The sequence below is a fragment of the Bubalus kerabau genome, chromosome 11 (assembly GCF_029407905.1).
Source record: "Bubalus kerabau isolate K-KA32 ecotype Philippines breed swamp buffalo chromosome 11, PCC_UOA_SB_1v2, whole genome shotgun sequence".
Classification (NCBI taxonomy): domain Eukaryota; kingdom Metazoa; phylum Chordata; class Mammalia; order Artiodactyla; family Bovidae; genus Bubalus; species Bubalus kerabau.
In genome coordinates, this window is record NC_073634.1 from 99,723,241 (window position 1) to 99,735,845 (window position 12,605).

Sequence of the window (12,605 nt, forward strand, 5' to 3'; positions counted from 1 at the left end):
AACTGTCAGCCCCAAAGCTAGAATAAAGCTGCCCCTTCTGTCTTAGAAAAGTCATTATACAGAGGTGGTGACCTCACCTAAGACCTTGGCCTGAGTATTCCTGGTGGGGTTTCTTGGGATGACTTTGGAGTACAATTATGAGGCTATTCCTGGGACTGAGGTCCCCTGGGCAGCTCCCCACTCATTCATTCATCAAACATTCCAATACCAGGAGTTGCCACTAGCATGGAAGATAGCCTCATGGAGCGAGACTCAATCAACCGCTCCAGTGATACTGCTAACTAGTGATAACTCATGTGTGTATGTGTGGGGTGTGTGTGTGTGGTGTGTATGTATGTGTGTGTCTAACAGAATACCTAATAGGGAGGGCTTGGGTTCAAGGAACTTAAGCAGAGACCTAAGGGATTAAGAAAGAAGCAGGCAGGTAGGGAAGGGAGGTTGGACAAAGTACTCTAGCATGTGTGTGCTTAGTCATGTCCAACTCTTTGCAACCCCATGGACTGTAGCCCACCAGGCTCCTCTGTCCATGGGATTCACCAGGCAAGAATACTGGAGTGGGATGCCATGCCTTCCTCCAGGGGCTCTTCCCAACCTAGGGATGGAACCAAGATCTCCCAAATTGCAGGCGGATTCTTTACCGTCTTAGACACCAGGGTGAGGTGAGGAGAGGTCGTTTAGATGGGGCTGCATCCATTATGGAATCTCTAGGTAGGTGACAAAGGTCTGAAGAAGTTGTCATGTGATAGGTGAGCCTGAGAGTGTGACCAGGGACCCATCAACAGAGTTACTCCAGAGATAGGGACTCTGTCCCACTTTGAGCTAGGTCACTGTCCAAGGAGGGCGGAAACACTGAGCGGGGACTGGTGCTCAGTCCCTCAACCCTGTTCCCTTCCTTTCACGTTGACAAGTCTGGAGATCTGTCTACTCAGGACCCAGAGCTCCTGGCTGCCCTGAAATCAGAGAGGCTGCCGTGGCTGGCAGAAAGCTGGGGGGCTGGGCGGGCCAAGGCAGAAGGGGACCTGGGATAACCAGGAGGCTGATTCACTGGGGAATGGAGGGCTTCAAGATGCCCCTTCCACCAAGACCTCCTGGGTAAAGTAGCTTGGATCCCTTGAGCCCACAGATCTACTGCCCTGACCAGGGTCCGCACAGAGTCTGTGTGGGGCTGAATCTGTAAAATCTTTTAAGTTGAAAGGGACAGCAAGAGCAGGGGTTGCACAGTGGGCTTGAGAGGTGGGACTGTGACCCTCCCTGCGGGGCTGTGTGACCACTGGGCTCCACATGACCTGGTTATCCCAATTCCATGAAGGGGCTGAGGACTTGGGCCAGAGACTAGAATTGAGCTGGTGGGAAACCACAGAGCCTCCTGGGAGGGGAAGGGGAGTTGGAGGGGTGTGTGTGGGGCAAGAAGATTCAGTGGGGGCTGAACCATCACACAGGGCTGTGGGAGGCCCTGGATTCTGCTGGTTCAGAGGGCTTGGGGATGCCCACACACCAAGAGAGGGGCATGGCTCTGCACCACTCACCCTGGAACCTGGGGGTCAGGAAGTTTTCCATTCTCTTTGACCATAAGCAGTACAATGGAGTCAGGTTTGGATTGTGCTGTGCTTTGCTGCTTAGTGACCTGGGGCACAGGCTTATTTAACTTATAGGCAGAGTACATCATGAGAAATGCTGGGCTGGATGAAGCACAACCTGGAATCAAGGTTGCTGGGAGAAATATCAATAACCTCAGATATGCAGATGACAAATGACACCACCCTCATGGCAGAAAGCGAAGAACTAAAGAGCCTCTTGATGAAAGTGAAAGAGGAGAGTGAAAAAGTTGGCTTAAAACTCAACATTCAGAAAACTAAGATCATGGCATCTGGTCCCATCACTTCATGGCAAACAGAAGGGGAAACAGTGGAAACAGTGACAGATTTTATTTTTGGGGGCTCCAAAATCACTGCAGATGGTGACTGCAGCCATGAAATTAAAAGATGCTTGCTCCTTGGAAGAAAAGTTATGGCCAACTTAGACAGCATATTAAAAAGCAGAGACATTACTTTGCCAACAAAGCTCTATCTAGTCAAAGCTATGGTTTTTCCAGGAGTCATGAGTCATGTATGGATGTGATAGTTGGACTATAAAGAAAGCTGAGGGCCAAAGAATTGATGCTTTTAAACTGTGGTGTTGGAGAAGACTTGAGAGTCCCTTGGACTGCAAGGAGATCCAACCAGTCCATCCTAAAGGAAATCAGTCCTGACTATTCATTGGAAGGACTGATGCTGAAGCTGAAGCTCCAATACTTTGGCCACGTGATATGAAGACCTGACTCATTTGAAAAGACCCTGATTCTGGGAAGGATTGAGGTGGGAAGAGAAGGGGATGACAGAGGATGAGATGGTTGGCTGGCATCACTGACTCAATGGACGTGAGATTGAGTAAACTCCAGGAGTTGGTTGGTGATGGACAGGGAAGCCTGGCATGCTGCATTCCATGGGGTTGCAAAGAGTTGGACAGGACTGAGGGACTGAAATGAACTGAACTAAACTAACATGTTGAGGGGCGTCTGAAGCCCTAGAGCCTGCATCAGTGGCCTTGAGGGAAAGGAGGAGGTTGGTATGAAGAGGTTGAGGGTGAGAGGCAAGAATCTTATCTGTCACCTCCCGATCCCAGGGACTCATATCTGAGGCACGGAGAGACAGTGTCCAGGCAGGAGCTGAAGGAACATTTTCACTGAGGACACTGGGGACTCAAGCCATTGTCTGAGCTTCTGTGGGCTCAGAGAGGTGCTTCTCCCCCAAGTCTGCATGAACCCTGCATGGCATTTGCTCATTGAAGGCCTCTGGGGAAGCAGCCTTGTTGACATCAGGGCAGCCCCTTGGCAGAGACACAAATTGGACCAGGGTAGTGCAGGAGAGTGCTGTGGGTGACCTCACACATAAAGCCCCCACCCTGAGGGACCCCAGAGCTGCCAGTGTGCTTGTGCAGGGGTGGGAGGGGGTGTGCAGGGGAGTGCAGGCAGATCTAAGGAGTGCCTGAGATGGTGCCCCCCTTGGCCTCTTCGGATTGAACTCAGGATAGCTGGCCACTCCAGGGTCCCACAGAGTCAGTCCCAAGCCAGGCCTTGTTCTCACTGGCTCCAAGCCCAGGGGGTGGAACTTGGGGTGGAGGTGACATCCTGTGGATGCCCAGGCCATGCTGAGTTCATAGATAACTTCACGACTTCTGGCATATCCAGGTCCTCCCTATAGGATTATTTTCTTAGTACATATTACAAGTTGACCTTTTTTCTTTCTTCTCTTAAAATAAATTAAGAGAAAAATTCACCTCTCTGTGGGAGATACTCTGATCATAAAGGATTCCACGCCTGGCCCTGGACACATGACAAGCTGTGTGATGGGGGACCAGTCCTAACCACTCTATGCCTCGGCTTCCTTGTCTCTTCATCAGGGCTGATAACCTTGGTGCCCCATAGGGTTTTCTGAGGTTCAGTAAGTTAAGATATGCAAAGCTCAGAACAATACCAGACCCACTGAAAGTGCTGTCTATATCTAAGCTACATTATTATCATTGCTGTTAAGTGGAAAGCCGGCATTTCTTGCTATGAATGGAGGCAGCTGTAAAAATAAATATAATGAAAATGCAACAGAATTATTAAATTCCAGCCAGTTCCTGCAACCTGCAGAGGGCTCGTAGCCTGGGCCCTGCAGTCTCTGTTCATAAAATGGTGATTTGTGGTGTTGGAGAGGCGGTCCACAAGCCAGGACCAGACTGACTGACTTCTGGACAGTTAAAAGGGAAACCGCTTCCCTGCCAAAAATGCAGGGAGTTTTACTGCCCACCAGTGCCCACGTGCTGCCCTGGGAGGCATCATGGCGGCGGTCAGGGCTGGGCAAGCAGGACAGACAGACACTCCAACCTGGGCTCAGTTCCAGGGTTTTGCTGTTTGCCAGCTGTGTGGCCTGGGCATGTTTCTCCACCTCCCTGAGCCTTAAGCAGCTTGCCTGAAAGGAAGGCAAACCAAGCGCCCATCCTAGGGATGCTGGAGCAGCCAAGAGATGAAGAGCTGCAGGGCTCCCCATGGTCCCGGCCAAATTCCCAGGCTCTGCATCACCTTCCGTGGGTCAGAGAGGACTCAGGACCACTTCCAGGTGGGAGACAAGCCAGGAGGGCAGCATTTGAGGGTGTCATTTGAGACACCCGTGGGTCAGGTTCCATCTCCGCAAACAGCTCTGGGTTCACCTACGATTCTGCTGTTTTCAAAGCCTGAGTAAGCCGGTGGAGGGAGTCAGGACGCCGTGGTGGCCTCTGTTCTCCGCCATCACTGAAGGGCCACGCAGGTACCTGTGGAAGCTGCCTAACGAGCGGCTGAGGTGGCAGAGGTGGCCTGGGCACTGCCACGCTCACTGAGCAGAGCAGTGAGACGTGACCAGGAGGATCGCGGGGCCTGCCCAGGCTGCCCAGCACGCTCTCCTTGCCAATTTGCTTGCGACCCTGCACCTGGCTCTTAACCCCAGTGCCTCAGACTCTCCATCACTAAAGTGAGGGGAGGCCCTGTCACCTTCAGACCTCAGGAGGCAGCTCAGGGTGCAAGGAGAGAACCTGGGTTCACGGGCTGGCTTTCCTGAGGTTTGCCTTGTGACCTTGGGCGAGTCCTGTGTCACTTTGGGTCCCAGTTTACATGTTGGTTCTCAGGGGTTGGCCTGGATGATCCCCACAACCTCAGCCTTTGGGGGCCTGGGATTCTGTGGACTGCAGACAGAGAGCAGTGAGGCAGAGCAAAGCTGAGCAGAGGGGAATTCCTGCCTGGAAGGTGCCTCTAAGCCGCCTTCCTGCATGGTCTAGGGGGCTCTGGGCTGGGCAGAGAAGAGGAGACAAGTGTCCAGACAGCTGGATTTTGGTGTCGATCATGCCTAGTATGAATCCTGACGCCACATTAAGCCTTGTGTGGCCCTGGACACGTGTCTCCTCCATCCTGAGCTTCAGTCTTCTCATCGGTAGCACAGGGGAGATGGCGGTGTGTGTGGCCGTGACATCACAGCGGGCAGAGGGGAAGAAAAGAACTGGGCACAGAGTCTGGCTCCCAGAGGCTGAGGAAGTGATGGATGATGATAATAATAGTATTGATTATGGTTGTGCTTTGTTGGTGGTCTTGTTGCTGTTGTGCAGATTCAGAACCAGGGGCTGGCCAGATAACACAAAGGTGGGGAGGCTGGGGCAGGCCTGGGCTCTGGGAGCGGAAGGGTTAAGTTTCCATGGAAACAGGCATGCATTATTTACGTGGCCTAATGAATAAAACATTTATGTGGTAGGCTAATAAATTCCCTCACACAAAGCAAAGTAAGCTATGATTTAAATATCGGCCTCTGCTGGCTGGCTGAGTTATGGAGCCTGCTCAGGGGGACCCTCTTGGTTTTACACCGCCATCCACTGCAGGGAGGGGAGTGGGGGAGGAGGGCGGAGGGGGAGACCCTCCCTAGAAGTGACTTTCTGGGCCCTCTGGACCTCTGGCCTGAACCTGCTGCTGTCCCTTACTATGGTGCCCCAGGGAACTTTCCCCAGGGCCACGGAGGGGGCATTGGGTGACAGCTGGGGCTGGTCCCTACCCTGGGACTCGACCTTGTGGGGAGAGGTGAACCAGGGGTGGGGGCAGCTTGCTAGGGCATCCTGGAGGTGGTGGCTTTTCTGGGGTTTGAAGGGCTTGGAGATGTGGGTTGGGTGACAAGAGGGCACATGCAGAGGCTTGGGGTCCTGCCTGGTCCTCCTGGGAATGGGGCCCATCTGCCCAGCGTGGGGGAGCTGGCACAGCTGGGGGGCTGAGGTGCAGGGAGCGCTGGGGGAATGTGAACAACACAGAGTGGGGTGGGGGGCAGTCAGTGGTAAAGCCTGTGTCGGGGGAGCTGGACCACCAGCCTGCCCCCACCCCCGCCCCCGACCCCCCGCCTCGGCCTCTGCTGATGTTTCATCTCTCTGGGGTTTTATCTCACTGGGCATCTCCTCCTTCATTCGTTGGCTGTTTCTGCCCTTCTGTCTCTCTCTTTCTCTCATCGTCTCTCTTTCCCTTTTCCTTCCTCTGCATTTCTGTCTCTTTCTCTGACTCTCTTTTTTTTCCCTTCTATTTCTGTCTCTCTATGTCTCTTTTCTCTGTCTCTCTCTTTGTGTCTCTGTTTCTACCTCTGCCTCTGTGTTTGTCTTGCTCAGGTTCTCTCTCCATCTCTGGCTCTTTACATCTCTGTCTCTTTCTGGGGAAATCTCACATGGCGGTGAGAGGGTCCCGTGTGCTTGGATCGGGACGTGTGAGGCCCCCATGTGGTTGTGAAGGAGGGGCCTTCCGGGCTCTGAGTATTTGCCTAAAGAACCCTGGGGAAGCGGGCTCGGGGTCCACCCCCACACCAACACACTGGAGATTCCAGTGGGCCCCCTTAGCCGGGAGGCCTTCTCAGTTTTGTCTTCAGGCGAGTAGAAGCCACCAAGTGGAGACCTTCTCTGGGGAGCCTGAGAAAGGGGTGCTGACACTTTGAACAAGCTCGTTGCATTGGATTAGGGCCTCCTGCCACTCCCTGGGAAATGGTCCTTGGCAGTGATGCTGATAGAACCACACGCTTGGGGCGGCCCTCTCTTCTCCAACCACTTCAGCATCCTGCCACCCCTGGGGCAGGTCTCCAACCACTTGGGGCTGCTCCCTAGGGCTCCCATCATCCCAGCTGCATGGCTGGTCAGGCCTCTTTCCCCCTGCTCTGGTCACCCTGCTACATAACCAATGACCTCAAAACAGAGGGGTGTAAAATAGTAAAATAACCGTTTTATGATGTTCATGGTTCTGCAGATTGGGAGCTCAGGCAGACACCCGTGGGTCAGGCAGGGCACGGAGGGAGTGACTCTCCTCTGGTCCCTGTGTCCGGGGCTGGAGATGCTGGAATGGTTCGGCTGGGACCGCACATCTGAAGCCTCACATCATCTCTGCATGGCATCTACGGGGGCTGAGAGGCCCAGGTGGTTGCCTTAGTCACATGGTGGGCACCTGAGCTGAGATGGCCGGACAGGGAGCTGGGCCAGCATGGCTATCTGTTGCTCTTTGGGCTTTCTTAGAAGATGGTCATCTCGGGGTACATAGTGCACCTTCCTGCATGGTGCTCGCTTCCCAGAGTGAGCATTTCATTGGAACCTGCCTGTCCTCTGAAGTCTAGGCCTGGACCTGGCCGAACATCACCTCTGCCAGTTTCTGCTGGTTGCAGTTGCCACAGATCAACCCAGGTTCAAGGTGGGGGTGGGGGTGTTGGGCGCTGGCTCTTGGTGGGAAGAGTGGCATGCAGGTCTAGCCAGGGAAGGACTTGGTGACAGCATCTTGGAGACAAGGGACCACACCCTCCTCAGTGTCATGGTAGAAGGGAAAGCCTGCTGTCTTCACCCCAGGCTAGGTCAGGGCATGAGCTTCCAGGCTACAGGCTTTAGGGTTCAAAACCAAGTCCTGACACTCACTAGCCTTTTTGGGGGATTGCAAAGCAATAAGGACGTGGCTTCCACTGATGGAGCACCCACCACATAGGAGGTGGCTTTCCATGTTCCCCCTCCCCACCAGAGACCCCAGGGCAGTGTCTGCCCCCTGAGGGCTCTGGCAGCTGCCACATCGGAGGATGCCATGTGCTAGAGTGGGGACCTCACGCCAGAGGTCGTGGGCAGAGGGGCAGCAGAGGAGACCTGCAGGGGATGCCTCCCTTGTTTAGAGGAAGCGAGAAGGTGGAAGCCTCGAGAGGACTGGCTCTCGCACTTGTGGGACACCCCGGGGCTTGAGGGGCTCACTATTGAGACAGGCAAGCCTAGAGGTCAGGACCACGGACGTTGGAACCAGAGTGCCCAGTTCTGGCGCCACCATTTCTTAGCTGTGTGGTCTTAGACAAATTATTTCTCAATTCTGCCCCTCGTTTCCTCTTCTGCAAAGTAGGGGTATTAAGAATACCTGCCTCATGGGGCTGCTGTGGGAATGAAACCAGATGATACCTATAAAGTGCCCCTTGAGTGGCTGCAGCAAGCAATGCACGTGTGTTCTATTACTCACTCTGGGGTGTGTGTGCACGTGCGTGCGTGTGCTGGGTGGGGGGCACCCTGCAACGGCAGGTAAATGCTTAGTGTCAGTCTAACATCTGTGTTGGCAGGGCCATGTTTGTCCTCATACTGGTGGTGCCTGGGCTGTTTGGGACATCTCTTAATGCACCAGTTCTGCCAGGGAGTTTCTTTTATCCCCATTTTTGGTTGTTGTTTAGTTGCTAAGTTGTGTCTGAGTCTTTGGGACCCCATGGACTGTAGCCTGCTAGGCTCCTCTGTCCATGGGATTTCCCAGGCAAGAATACTGGAGAAGGTTATCATTTCCTCCTCCAGGGGATCTTTTTGACTCAGGGATCGAACCCACATCTCCTGCGTTGGCAGGTAGATTCTTTACCACTGAGCCACCTGGGAAGCCCTATCCCCATTTTATAGATGAGGAAAGTGAGGCTCTGGGAGCTGAAATGACTTGCCAAAGAGAACCTACATAATGTATCCAGTTGGTAGCATGATCGCAGAAAGAGGAGCAATCTCAAGTGACTTTAAAATATGGGATTTTGGCTGTATATTTTTTGTATTAAAATTGATTTCAGTAATCACATTGTTGGTAAAGTGTTATTCCTGTCATTCTGAGGCCATTGTGTGCATATGGTAAGATAAAGCAAGTGGAGAATTATGTCAGTGTCTGAGGACTAAAAATTTTTGCATGGGAGAAAGGAAAGCAGATGTAAGATGTATGAAGTTAAAGACCTCGCAGTCCTGAATTTGAATTGGAAGTGATAAAAAAATTCAGGATGCATTTTATCTAGAAATTAAAAACAAAAAACCATGTTTCCTTGCTTCCCTGGTGGCTCAGTGGTCAAGAATCCACCTGCCAATGCAGGAGACACAGTTCGATCCCTGACCTGGGAAGATCCCCCATGCAGCGGAACAACCAAGCCTGTGTACCACGACTATTGAGCCAGTGCTTGGAGCCCAGGAGCCTCAGCTACTGAGCCTGTGCGCCCTGAGCCCATGCTCTGCAACGGGAGAAGCCACTGCAATGAGAAGCCTGCGCATTACAACTGGAAGTAGCCCCGCTCACCACAACTAGAGAAAAGCCAGCACAGTAACGAAGACCCAGCACAGCCAAAAAGAAAGAAATAAATAAAGTTAGTTTAAAAATTCTCTTAAAAAAACTCCACGTTGTCGATCTCTGCCCCCTGAAAAGCATTGAAAATGGTGAACAGCTGAGTAGCTATGAACCTTCCTAGTACTCAGAGTATGGTCTCTAAATGCCAGTTTCCCCTAAAAGAAAGCAGTGTTTATTGGATAAATGATTGATCCCAGGACTAGGGTAAGAAGTGTACAAGATGAGACTGAACTAGTTTGTCTTTCCAGAAAGCAAAGGCATATCAAACACTCCTAAGATTATTCAAAAGGACTTCGAAGCAAATCTGGAAAAGGCTCCCATGGCCATTAACCGATCAGTTTGAACACAAATAAGGATAATAGCTGCAATGGGCTGAAACAGAAAAAAATATGTTTAAGTCCATCAGTTCATAATGACTTTTAAAAAACCAGCTCTCATTAATAGATCACTTCTGGAAGAAGTTAGCATTATTTTGAAAAGTGGTAAATAAAGGACAGAATCAAGTATTCATCTTGCCATTAACATAGTATTTCCTCAGGTAACCAGTTAATTGATGAAAGGAAATTCCTCTTTATAGAAGCTACCCAGATAATAAGTGAAGAAGGAGTAATAAACTAGAATGTCATTGTTTTGTAACCTCTAAGAAAATAATGGATCTAGACAACAAGTTTCAATAGCTGCAAACACTTCCAAAAGGAAAGAAGATAACCAGGTGTATATATATCTATATATCTATATATATATATATATAGATAGATATAGATATATATATATCTTGATGGGAGGAGCAACACCACTCATAAAGTAGTGTTGCCAAAAAATAAAATCTAATCAAGCCTCTAGGGCAACTACCAACTGATAGGCAATGTAGGGAGTGGTGGAACACGCTGCATGAGACCATGGGGATGTAATCAGCAAAATCCAGACTAGTGGGATATTCTATAGGACAAATGATCTGGTTTTTTCAATGAAGCATTAGAAAGAAATGAAAGAACAGAGCAGAAGCTACAAACTGAAAGCAACCAAAGAGATGTGTCCATCAGTTCAAATACACAGTCTTTGCGCGCATGCTCAGTTGCTAAGTCATGTCCAACTCTTTGTGACCCCATGGACTATAGCCCGCCAGGCTCCTCTGTCCATGGAATTTCCCAGGCAAGAATACTGGAGTGGGTTGCCATTTCCTACTCCAAGGGATCTTCCTGACCCAGGGATCGAACCTGCATTTCCTGCATTGGCAGGCGGGTTCTTTACCAATGAGCCCCCTGGGAAGCCCCTACGTATAGACTTTGTTGCTGTTGTTAGTTGCTCAGTCGTTTCCGACTCTCTGTGACCCCCATGGACTGTAGCCCGGCAGGCTTCTCTGTCCATGAATTTTCCAGACAAGAATACTGGAGTAGGTTTTCATTGCCTTCTCCAGGGAATCTTCCTGTCCTAGGGATTGAACCCACAGCTTCTGCATTGGCAGGTAGGTGGATTCTGTACTTTGGAGTCACTAGGGAAGCCCCCATATATTAGTTTGTAATTCAAGCAAACTGTATGAAAAATGTATAAAGCAATTTGATGAATATAAATTGATTAGACTTTATCATGGTTAAAACTATTATTAATTTTTAGGTATGATAATAGTATTTGGTCATTAAAAAGTTTTGTAGAAATACAGCTGAAAGAACAAATGAGTTGATAGCTTGTCTGGTATTTGATTCAAACTTAACTGGGAATCAAGAGTGGGAATTATAGATGAAATAAGACTGTCCATAAATTGAGAATTGTTGCAGCTGGGGATGATTATGCTGTTTACTTTAGTGTAATTTTGTACACTAACATTTGCTATGTTAAAAATGGAAAAGTGGATTTTTCTATAATGAACTTGAGTTAAAAAAAATTTTTTTTTAAGTTTTAAACTGAACAAATCAAGTAATTCCTGTTTCTCTGTCTCTCAACCTGGCAGGCTGCATTCAGGATGCCTCAGTTCAGTTCAGTCCAGTCGCTCAGTCGTGTCCAACTCTTTGCGACCCCATGAATTGTAGCACACCAGGCCTCCCTGTCCATCACCAACTCCCGGAGTTCACTCAGACTCACATCCATCGAGTCAGTGATGCCATCCAGCCATCTTATCCTCTGTCGTCCCCTTCTCCTCCCGCCCCCAATCCCTCCCAGCATCAGAGTCTTTTCCAATGAGTCAACTCTTCGCATGAGGTGGCCAAAGTACTGGAGTTTCAGCTTTAGCATCATTCCTTCCAAAGAAATCCCAGGGCTGATCTCCTTCAGAATGGACTGCTTGGATCTCCTTGCAGTCCAAGGGCCTTTCAAGAATCTTCTCCAACACCACAGTTCAAAAGCATCAAGTCTTCAGCGCTCAGTTTTCTTCACAATCCAACTCTCATATCCATACATGACCACTGGAAAAACCATAACCTTGACTAGATGGACCTTTGTTGGCAAAGTAATGTCTCTGGTTTTCAATATGCTATCTAGGTTGGTCATGACTTTCCTTCCAAGGATTAGTAAGCATCTTTTAATTTCATGGCTGCAGTCACCATCTGTAGTGATTTTGGAGCCCCCAAAAATAAAGTCTGACACTGTTTCCACTGTTTCCCCATCTATTTGCCATGAAGTGATGGGACCAGATGCCATGATCTTCGTTTTCTGAATGTTGAGTTTTAAGCCAACTTTTTCACTCTCCTCTTTCACCTTCATCAAGAGGCTTTTTAGTTCCTCTTCACTTTCTGCCATAAGGGTAGTGTCATCTGCATATCTGAGGTTATTGATATTTCTCCTGGCAATCTTGATTCCAGCTTGTGTTTCTTCCAGCCCAGTGTTTCTCATGATGTACTCTGCATAGAAGTTAAATAAGCAGGGTGACAATATATAGCCTTGACGTACTCCTTTTCCTATTTGGAACCAGTCTGTTGTTCCATGTCCAGTTCTAACTTTTGCTTCCTGACCTGCATACAAATTTCTCAAAAGGAGGGTCAGGTGGTCTGGTATTCCCATCTCTTTCAGAATTTTCCACAGTTTATTGTGATCCACACAGTCAAAGGCTTTGGCATAGTCAATAAAGCAGAAATAGATGTTTTTCTGGAACTCTCTTGCTTTTTCCATGATCCAGCGGATGTCGGCAATTTGATCTCTGGTTCCTCTGCCTTTTCTAAAACCAGCTTGAACATCTGGAAATTCACGGTCCATGTATTGCTGAAGCCTGGCTTGGAGAATTTTGAGCATTACTTTACTAGTGTGTGAGATGAGTGCAATTGTGTGGTAGTTTGAGCATTCTTTGGCATTGTCTTTCTTTGGGATTGGAATGAAAACTGACCCCAATCTGACTTCTAAATGTCTTGTGAAAAACCTTCATACATTTCCAAACACCTTCATTTATTCTTTCCTTTACTGACCACCCACCCAGGTGGACACCGCCCTGCTGAGCTACTTGCTAATAAATGTGCTA

At 49.5% G+C, this 12,605-nt stretch overlaps 1 long non-coding RNA gene across 1 annotated transcript in view; it reads left to right on the top strand.

Moving 5' to 3' along the window:
* The window catches only part of LOC129622616 (uncharacterized), a 43,401-nt gene extending 34,249 nt beyond the window's left edge, over positions 1–9,152 (top strand). The window contains exon 3 of the long non-coding RNA XR_008700078.1: positions 8,885–9,152. This is a non-coding gene — a long non-coding RNA (uncharacterized LOC129622616). The remainder of the gene's footprint in view (positions 1–8,884) is intronic.
* The last annotated feature ends 3,453 nt before the right edge of the window (positions 9,153–12,605 follow it).